Below are 10,815 nucleotides of genomic sequence, written 5' to 3'. Positions count from 1 at the left end.
TATATATATATATATATATATATATATATATATATATATATATATATATATATATATATATATATATATATATATATATATATATATATATATATATATATATATATATATATATATATATATATATATATATATATATATATATATATATATATATATATAATATATATATACTTATATATATATACATATATAATCACTATACTTTTCTCATTTATGAGGTCTTTGCATCGTGATCAACAATGATCTCAGATTACAGAAAGCACAGCGTTATTATTGCTGTTAAGACAATAGTTAACTTATGATTGCTTATGAGGTTCTCTTGCAAAACAAATTTTGATTAGCCCTCACCTAAGAAATGGCTTTTCTCTATATATGATGCTTATGCTTCGCTTCATTATTTTGAAGTTGCTATATCGCATATCTGAAAAATGAACTGCCGTCATAACATGCACCTCTATTGTAATCATTGAGACCCTTGTGTTACCACATGTGTAAGTTGTCTATCATTGAACGCTACCAGTCAATTTTCATGTTGAAGGAACAAGATTTTTATAACTTTTTAATTTCTCTATAATATATATATATATATATATATATATATATATATATATATATATATATATATATATATATATATATATATATATATATACATACATATATACACACACACACACACACACACACACACACACACATATATATATATATATATATATATATATATATATATATATATATATATATATATATATATATATATATATGAAATTTTTATCACACCGTGATTTATATACAATCATGAAGTTACAAATGTCGCTTAATATCAAATTCACATCTACCTCGGGAATATCTCCGATGGAGAATTACCACCGAAGGGGGAATTTATATAAGTGATAAATGAATCGTCTCAGCGGTACCAATTCATTTATCACTTATATAAATTCCTTCGGTGATAATTCTCCATCGGAGATATTCTGAGGTAGCGTGAATTTGATATTGCGACATGTAGCTTCATGATTATATATATGTATATATATATATATATATATATATATATATATATATATATATATATATATATATATATATATATATATATATATATATATACATACATATATATATACATACATACATACATACATATATATATATATATATATATATATATATATATACATATGTATATATATATATACATACATATATATATATATATATATATATATATATATATATATATATATATATATATATATATACATGCAGGGAAATTTGTTCTCCAATTGCAACGTTTCGAAGCCAACCAGCAGGCCTCATTATCAGGCTACAAAAGTGATAACTAATTAGTACAATTAAATTTAAGTGACGAACCTCTAAATATGCACAAATTCTTATAATAGAATAAAAACAGCCGAAAATATGAAAAGGACCAGCCACCGAGTGCGGAGGGAGAGGAAGATTGGAACCACGAAAAGGTAAACAGTTCACTAGAGATGAAGTTAGTGTAGACGTGGAATGGGCGTTCAGTGAGTGGGCAAGTTTTTTTTAATAGACTTATTAATTGTTTACTGATGACTGGAGGCTCTGGCCAAAACCTTACAGTCTTTGTATTGAACTGAATATTTACATTTACCGGCATGATCCCTGATGCTAGAAAATTCTGGATTTGAATTTTAGAGTCTGTTCTACAGCTGATAGTTAGCTGTATGGTTGTTGATTCTGACCATAAGCAACTGATGTGTGGATCCTTTATTGGTTCCTAGATTACAACGAGGACAAAGAAGCTCATAAATAACACATGAGGTCATTAACTGGTCCAAACGGTCTTTGAAGTTGAAAAGGCCACCGATAGCCAATGAGTTTGTGGGTTTAATTTTATTTTCAGGGCTGCAGATAACCAGACATGAAAGCCTGGAGTTCATTATAAAAAAACTGTTATTATGAATAAAAGGAAGACTGGGTAGAAAGGTAATTTACGAGCGTTAGGAGTAGGATGACGTGGATCAAAATACTATGAAAAAATCTACAGCCATATTTCAAAAATAAGTGGGAGGGAAAGCAGTTGTAGGAAAAGTATTTTTGCAAAACGTGGTTTCACTATGAAAAGCTTGCCAACAAGAAGATATGGTAAAGGCTCAGTGAAGCATAGCTAACAAGGGATTAATCTTAAAATTGAAAGAACAAGCATTGTAAAAATTTGTACTCAGATCCGCGAATATCTTTTTTTCTAGAAACTGAAGTAGAGAAATGTTGAGAATATCGTATTCTTAGAATATCTAAAAAGTATAACTGATCGCTGATCTCGTGTTTAATCGAGAATTTAATATTAGGGTGGAACGAATCAATGCAAATTGAAAACTTTCCAGTGGCAACTGACTTCTTATAGAATAATAGTGGATGGTAACTAAAGGACATGTATCAAGCATTTGCTCTTCCAGCGACCACATGAAGATACCCGCAAAGAGGGAACCAAGTGGAGAGCCCATAGCCTTACCATCAATTAAAAAGGACAACAGTGCCCCGCACTGCTTAATCTAAGTTTCTTAAGATCATTCTTACAAAAACTATTAAAACAAAAATCATCCCTAGAGAAAAGCTTATGAAAAATAATATCAGTAGTCTGTTGTACAGGTATGCTCGTAAAAAAGGACCTCACTTCGTAACTTCCCATAATCAGATCCAAGTCCTGAGAAAGATTGTATGAATTTTCACCAGCTTTCAGCGAATGTGGCAAGCATGGTAACCAGATACTTTGCTAGTTTACAATTGTCTTTATTATAGGACACTAAGATTGGGCGGAAAAGAACGTTAACTTTGCCGGCCTTGTGTAAGCCATACATTGAATCATAAGATGACCCTGTGTCTCAATGATAATGCCACCATTTTCCAAGTTTTTAGGGAATCTAGTAATACGACCTTCTGTTTTAAACTTTGAGTGAAAATCAAATTCTAACTTCTGGAACTTAGTATTATTATTTAAAATAATTTATAGAAAAAATAAAAACTCGTTTCCCTTTGTCAGGACTGGTAATTATCCCCTCACACTGTACGCCCATCCCACGTCTGCACCTCTTTATCTCTCGTGAACCGTTTGTGTTTTCTATGGTTCACTTCTTCCTCAGCCTCCAATTTTTAGCTGTTTTTGTTTTATTGTAAGTAATTTTGTATATTTTAAGGTTCATCTCCTAAATTTAATCTTACTAATTCATTATTATTACTTTTGTAGCTTGATAATCAGGCCTGTTGGTTGGCTTCGAAACGTTGACCTATTGGTGGGCTTTTCCTGTCTTCATTATATATATATTTTTTTACGCAAATCGTTGCTGGATCGCTAACTCTTTAGAACTTTATGAGGAAAATACCAGACTGTAGGAGAGATAGGCATACCCACAGACCTAGGAGCCACAGGAGAGGTTTAGCTATTAACAGTCTCACCCTCTTCCAGGGATGGGCTTTTATGTGTCCCATAGGAACACACTTGTGGGGCAAATAGCTGTTTCCCTGTCTTAATCCTAATATTCAGTTTATCTCCAGCTGAGTTTTCCAACCTTTTACTGCCCACACCTATTTCCATAATTCCCAGGTACACGCCAATGTTGTAGCCTGAAGCGATGCTCCCTGCAACAATCAAAACCTTATAAGGTTGGGGTCACCGCCATCTTTAGTTCATTTCAACTCAGACTAGTCCAGTCGATACTTAGTGCAGGTGGCCTCTGCCTGTACACCCCGAGCAGGGGATGACTATGCAACTCACATTTTCTCACACTGGATTGATAGTGCCAATTCCCGGATGTCGCCAGTAACTTAGGTCACATCGACATAAGGTTGTGTGTGTGCAAGCCAAACTGGGAGCAGCGAAGGTATTTGCCCCGGAAGGGAAATTGGTTGGCCAGTGTCTTTTTTTTTTTTTTTACTCGTTTTATCATCTCTCTCTCTCTCTCTCTCTCTCTCTCTCTCTCTCTCTCTCTCTCTCTCTCTCTCTCTCTCTCACGAACTTTATCGCTCCAGTAACTTCTTGTCTCTTCAACTTTACCAGTGGATCTACTGTCCTAGTGTGTAAACTCCTTGACTGCATGACGTAATTCTCACCCCTTGCTAGCAAATAAGTAGAGTAAAGGATCTCCCTCCAATTCTTGCATTTATTCCATTATAGAGAGAGTGTAATCTCAGCGTTAGTCTTACCTGGAATTGTCTCATTTCCATGAGTGTTATCAGTGCCATTACCAGCTTATCCATGCTTCTGTGTTCTCAATTGCCTGAAGAATCCACCCCTATTGGGGTTGATAGAAATATTGCCTAACTGGCTAAAGGTACCACTTACATGTGGCCAGTATTTGTAATTGTGACGCTTTTTCCATTTCACTCAGCATTGCTGCTGTGTAAATTCCCAGTTGATTAACTTAGTGAAAGTGTCCAGTTTCCCCTGGTAATTTCTTCCATGTTGCGATTGTAAATAATAAATTACTGTTAAGAAATCCACCTTCACTTGGCGACCTACCACATATTAGTTATCGTTGCATTTTATTAGTTTATGGGCTTACAAGGATTTTTTTTGTAAGGCCAAAATTATTACTTTAAAGTACAGTATGCAGTTCCCCCTCGTAATCCGTAAGTATGTATGTATATATATATATATATATATATATATATATATATATATATATATATATATATATATATATATATATATATATATATATATATATGTGTGTGTGTGTGTGTGTGTGTGTGTGTGTGTGTGTGTGTGTGTATGTATATATATATATATATATATATATATATATATATATATATATATATATATATATACATATATATAGCATAAACAGATTGGCTGCAATAATTTACGAAGACGGTTAATTGCCATTCAAGAGTTGATCACCATCTACAAGGTCTGCTTGCTGGTCTCGTATCAGGAAGACTTTAGGATTTCAGTTACTCGAGAGAGCATCAGTTTACCATGACAGAAAATATCTAGTAGCTGCATAAAGTTATTTTACCTGTATAAAAAGATGACAGTTTTCACCCGCAAGACCGGCCAAGATTTGAGTTGTAGCTGTAGTTGTAACGTCTCATATATTTCAGTTTATTTAGGAAACACTGATTTTCGTATATATTTACTCACGCTATAGCGCTTAGTCTTTTAGCGCTAAGAGGGGACTTACAGTCGACTAACATTGGCTTTAAAAGTTCATGCCGTGAATATATTCGCTTCAGAATATCTGTTGTTTCAGTTGCAGCGGCCGGGTTTGAAAAGCGTCGAATAAACCATCTGGTATTTCCGCCTTTGTATAGAATTAGACTTGAAAAATTTATAAACCCTAGGGAGCTTCTTCTTCTTCTTCTTCTTCTTCTTCTTCTTCTTCTTCTTCTTCTTCTTCTTCTTCTTCTTCTTCTTCTACTTCGTCCAGTAAAGTAAGTGGATTCCTTCAGTACTTCCATATTATGTAAAAAAAATATATATATATATTAGATACTTTAGCTCGCGAACAATTACAGAAATCGTCCTTTGTTTGGTAACAGTGAAAAATTTTAGTATACGATGCTTGCGAGGCAGGCTCAAAATATCAGCCGAACTGCTGATATTTTACTGCTCTTTTTTATTCTCTCTTACTGCCAAATAACAAAATAGGACGGAAAGTCAAAAGAAGCTTCTGCCCAGTGCTCACTGTGGTGAAAGGGAGTCGGCATTAGAAAACAGAAATAGAAGTGAAAAGGTCTAGAGTATGATAAAACAAATAAAAAAACACCACTGTGCAAAGAAGTGATAACTGCAGGAAAATACAGTTACTTTCTCTAAAACTGAATAATTCTTCGGTGTCTGCACTCAGCCGAATTGAAAAAGGTATTAAAGTGAAACGAAAAGGGTCATTGAACATGTATCAGTTTATTCATCGAATCCCCGGAGAAAAATAGTCAATAAATTAAATGAAAGAAAACGGGGGCCCGGGGGGGGACGGCTTGGCTATCAAATAAATCACGATTTACAAGGCTGTAGGTTTCAAAAGTATTACGCAAAGGAAAAAAAGGTAATTTTTCATATAAAGCCGTTAAAAATTCATGAATAATTCAGTGGATTATGCCATTGTTGCTGTAATGAAAGTATATTAATGTGATCTTAATCGCACCTTATCTTCCTCAAAGGTTCAAACGAAGGTGCAATGCATCACTACCCTAGAACAATTCACCTTGCACTTGTATTTTTGCCTTTTTATTAGCTAATTTGCTTATTTATTTACTAATTAATTAACTTTCTATTTTTTTCTTTTAGAATAATTTATCTCTTCTTTCTGTATTTTCTGTTATTTTCTGTAATTCTTTCAAGTAAACATCATATTCTTTGAAAGCTTGAATTTCAAGTCAATAACCCGTGTACGCTTATTCCATATGAAGAAAGTTTGCCTTCTGAATAATAATAATAATAATAATAATAATAATAATAATAATAATAATAATAATAATAATAATAATAATAATAATAATAATAATAATTTACTATTTTTGTGAACTGAAGTGTCTTGTTTTTTTTCTGCGATGTACCAAGAGAGAATATGTACATACCCCAAGAGATTTTACAGTTGATGAACTGAGACAAACGAGCATTTTATGACAGATAACCATGTGCACAAATATACATACCTATAGGAAAATTAATTAATTTAGTCTGCGCTGTCCCAATATTTGCATTTCCATTACTGGTCTTTCCAGGTTAATGAAGCTATTGATCCTGGACCGAAAATTTTTCTTTAATGATTAATTAAATCCTATGAAAATATAGCAGGATTTTATTTGTTCAACGCTATTGCATCATTTGTGTAAATATATGACAAGAGAGACATAAATGATTTTACTCTCCAGTGTTCTCTAAATACCAAACCATTCTGGTTATTATTATTATTATTATTATTATTATTATTATTATTATTATTATTATTATTATTATTATTATTATTATTATTATTATTATTATTGACACTATGAATAAGTTTCACGTTCTTTAAAGTTGAGGATAAAATAAGAAGCGTATCACAAAAGTCGAACTGTAAACTAAGGAACTTCCAGCAAAGGCAATCATATGTTATTCTTACAAATATCCAAAACCTTTAGATATTATAAAAATTACAGAAACCGGATAGGAATGAACAGTGCATAAACTACCATTAACACATTTAGTTAATGAAATACCTGTACCAGTTTTCTAACATTAGGGAAAGGAACCCCTTCTATCTAACTTATGAAAATTTACAAATAACATGGGCCTTGTAACTAGCAGTCTTTATAAAAGACAAAAATACTGTTTGGGTTTACACCACTATTTGTAACAGGGTCAAATAAGAGACTATGAAATATGCAAAAAAAAAAAAAAAAAAAGTTAAAACTAATCATATCAGTTTCAGGAAAACCGAGATAAAGAGGAAACAGTTTTTTTATTATTCTGCCAGCTGACTGTGATGAAACTTGGTAGGTGTCATGGGTAGTGACTATTTTGGCTAAGGAGGAATACTAAAGAAAAGCAGAAATTTTCTTTTACTACGAGCTTGGTGTTTGGACGTCCAGTACGATGTTGCCCTGGAGCCGCCTTCGCCATCAATGCCTCGTCATCCCTTCGTAGCTTCAGGAGGTTTCCGAAGAAACGTTCTGGTAAATTCGACACCTGTTGTTGCAAGATTTCGCCTCGTGTGTTCTAAAAGCTGCCAGTCTGGCGTGGTCGGATGGGTGGTTTGTGTTAAGCCATTCAGCAAGGGGAATTTCCAAGAAGCTCCATGTAAGGACATGACAGTCGCCTGTAATGTCATCATTACCCCCGCCCAGTTGTGGGTATGTAAGCTCCCATAGGATCGCCCTAGAAGGAAGAAGCATTCTTCATTTTACCTTCAGGCGAGAGACCCCTTCAGACGGTTTGGTGTGTCCGTGGCACTAAGAAGCAGCTTTCTCCTACCTACACAACTTCTAGAAGCTTCGAAGGTCGATATTAACGATTGTTACCTTGGAGTGATCCATCTGTGTCTGCAATGAACCAATTATCAGCGCGCCTAACTTCCCTTTCGATCTCAGCCTCGGCCTCGAAGAATAATTATCAAGTGACATAATTTATTTGAATTGTTCTACCTTTCACGCTACTCCCCTATCTTTATTTGCTTTATTGTTTAGAGTTACGGTAAGAGTCGAGTGCAAGCAACATTTCCTTTCATTTCTTGTATATGGTAGTGTTGTGTGACCTTTTTTGTCTTTTTCTATATTCTTCACCGTGTTTTCAGTTGTTGGTAGGGAACTTTTCACTAAGAAGAATAGAAAAGCACCTGACGATTCAAGTGGAATCATAACAACATGCAAACGTCTTTGGTTCAGGTAATTAACTCCTCCTGATGTTTTTGATACTGAAATATATTTTAAGACCACATGTTAATTCAAAAGTTCGAATGCTAGGTATTTCCATCTAAATTTATGAAACCATCATAGCAACAAGAAGTCTTAGGTCTTTAAAATTCGACGGTGTCTGAAATAGCTTTGACTTCTACCAATTATTGGCAGTCATAGATCAATTTACAGGTAAAAATCTCATTTTTTCCTTTATGTTTCATGAAACTGTGCTGGCATTTACACTAGAAACTTGTATTTTCTTAAGAATCTTCTACCTTGACCAATTTTTCTAGGTCACATATCAATTTCAAGAACATTTTTTTTTTTATGATTTTGAGGTTCTTCATTGATTCGCACAGGCATTCTGTTATTCTCCTTTTTTTTTTTTACAAAACTTATTACTCAGTAACATTACAGTTACAGATTATTTTCTTCGTTCGTTTTAGATTAAGCCATCCTTGTGCTGGAACCATCCCTTGCCCCAGGGCAGCCCATGAATTACTTGCTTACAAAGATTTTTACTTAGAATTATTTTTCAAAGCCGCAAGTCAATTTACAGACTAAAGTCTTATATTGCTCTGATTTTTATGAAACTACTAAGGGATTCAGAGCTGATGAAACACGGTTTTTCGGCAATACCTTTTATCAAAGCATCGGATAAAGGTGAAAGTTGGCAAGTGTATATTTTATAAACCTACCTAATTTTTGCAAGTATTATTTAGTACCTAAGTTCAATAGTTCTGGTACTTATCAGAGTAAAAGTGTGTTTCCTATGCCAGAGCCATCAAAATAGCAGGTAAGGGTTTTAAACACAATAATGATGTTAACCTATGACGTCATGAGGCTCCACCTACAGTGAAGAGAAGTTTACATATGGGGAAAACGTCTCTTCACTGTGGCTATGCCCACTTGCTGATGACATATTCACTAATTAATAGTAGTACCCATCCTAGGTTTCAGCTATGTCAGTGATGGCGGGCATTCTCAATTATTATTATTATTATTATTATTATTATTATTATTATTATTATTATTATTATTATTATTATTATTTTGTGGAGGTTTTATTATTATTATTATTATTATTTCTCCATTTCCTTTATATTTTATTGTTTCTACTTTACAAATAATTCAGAGGTTTCATAGCTCATTTGTTATATCTACATCTCTGTTCAGGGCTGGAATACAAAAGACTATCAGTTTTGTTTTACCTCAGGTTTGACACTATAGTCTTCCATTTGCAGCAAGGTTAGTCAAATGAAAAGCAATACCTCATTTCCTCAATTGTTAAGTGATAGCATTGTTTTATTTCAGTTTCTCCATTGCTATTTTTCTTTCTTTTGTTTTATATATATATTATCATATTTAGGCTTATTGTTTTTCATTTACTGTTTACAGTATTTTACGGTTAGTATACAATAAAATGGATTGAAGGCCACTCCCTTTAAGTAGATATTTTGAGGCAAAAGTGAATCTGTCTGGTTGTCCTTTTAATGCGGGCATCAGCTGAACAACTCAATCCCCTATGTGTTGTTAGATCTACATCAAAAACACCTTCAATGAGGGCCTTTCAAAGTATACTTTCCTCTGTGCACCCCGGCCCAAAAAGACCAACTCCATTTCTTGGAGTTTTTTGTTGTCCTAACACGTGGAAGAACTCGCCCTCGGAAATCGCCAAGTCATCCACGGACCTCACTGCCTTACGGTAAAGTCTTCCCATTTTTTTCCTCAGCATTTAACACTAAGAGTGCCATTAATCATCGAATCTCTTGTCTAATGGCCGTGCGAAGTCGGCAGTACTAATTCAAATTAATTCATCGAAGCCCCTTGGCAAGTGCAGCTTTGAATTCATTATTCTTTTGTCTATTTTCATTACTGGAGTATAATGTACCTATCTCTCATTTGTTGGAAGCTTCTTGGACTGTGTCTGGAATCCCCAGTTTCATTCATCCCTTAGGAATCCCTTCAGGATCAATAATCTACTAGCATTCCTCTTTCCCACTAACGTTATTTATGTAAATACACTCCTGCAAGTTTTGTTTTATTCCTCAGTAACAAGAGCCTTACGATCATATGAAATTCCTTTGTTTTCCTCTTTTTTATGTTTTCCTGGACCACATCAGAATCACAAGGCTAGTGTTTTTTCACAGAGAATACTTAAATAAATCGCCAGGAAAAACGTAAATATATATATATATATATATATATATATATATATATATATATATATATATATATATATATATATATATATATATATATATATATATATATATATATATATATATATCATAAAATATATATATATATATCATACAAAAACCCTAAACAGCTACTTACAAAAAAGGTAATGGTAGGAGTCAAGATTTTGAGGGCAAGCTATTATTAACCTACTTAATATCAATCAAATGTGGCACGATTTATACTGATATGCATGGAAAGGAA

Source organism: Macrobrachium rosenbergii, chromosome 21, assembly GCF_040412425.1.
Source record: "Macrobrachium rosenbergii isolate ZJJX-2024 chromosome 21, ASM4041242v1, whole genome shotgun sequence".
Taxonomy (NCBI): Eukaryota; Metazoa; Arthropoda; class Malacostraca; order Decapoda; family Palaemonidae; genus Macrobrachium; species Macrobrachium rosenbergii.
Note: the sequence above shows the minus strand (reverse complement) of the source record.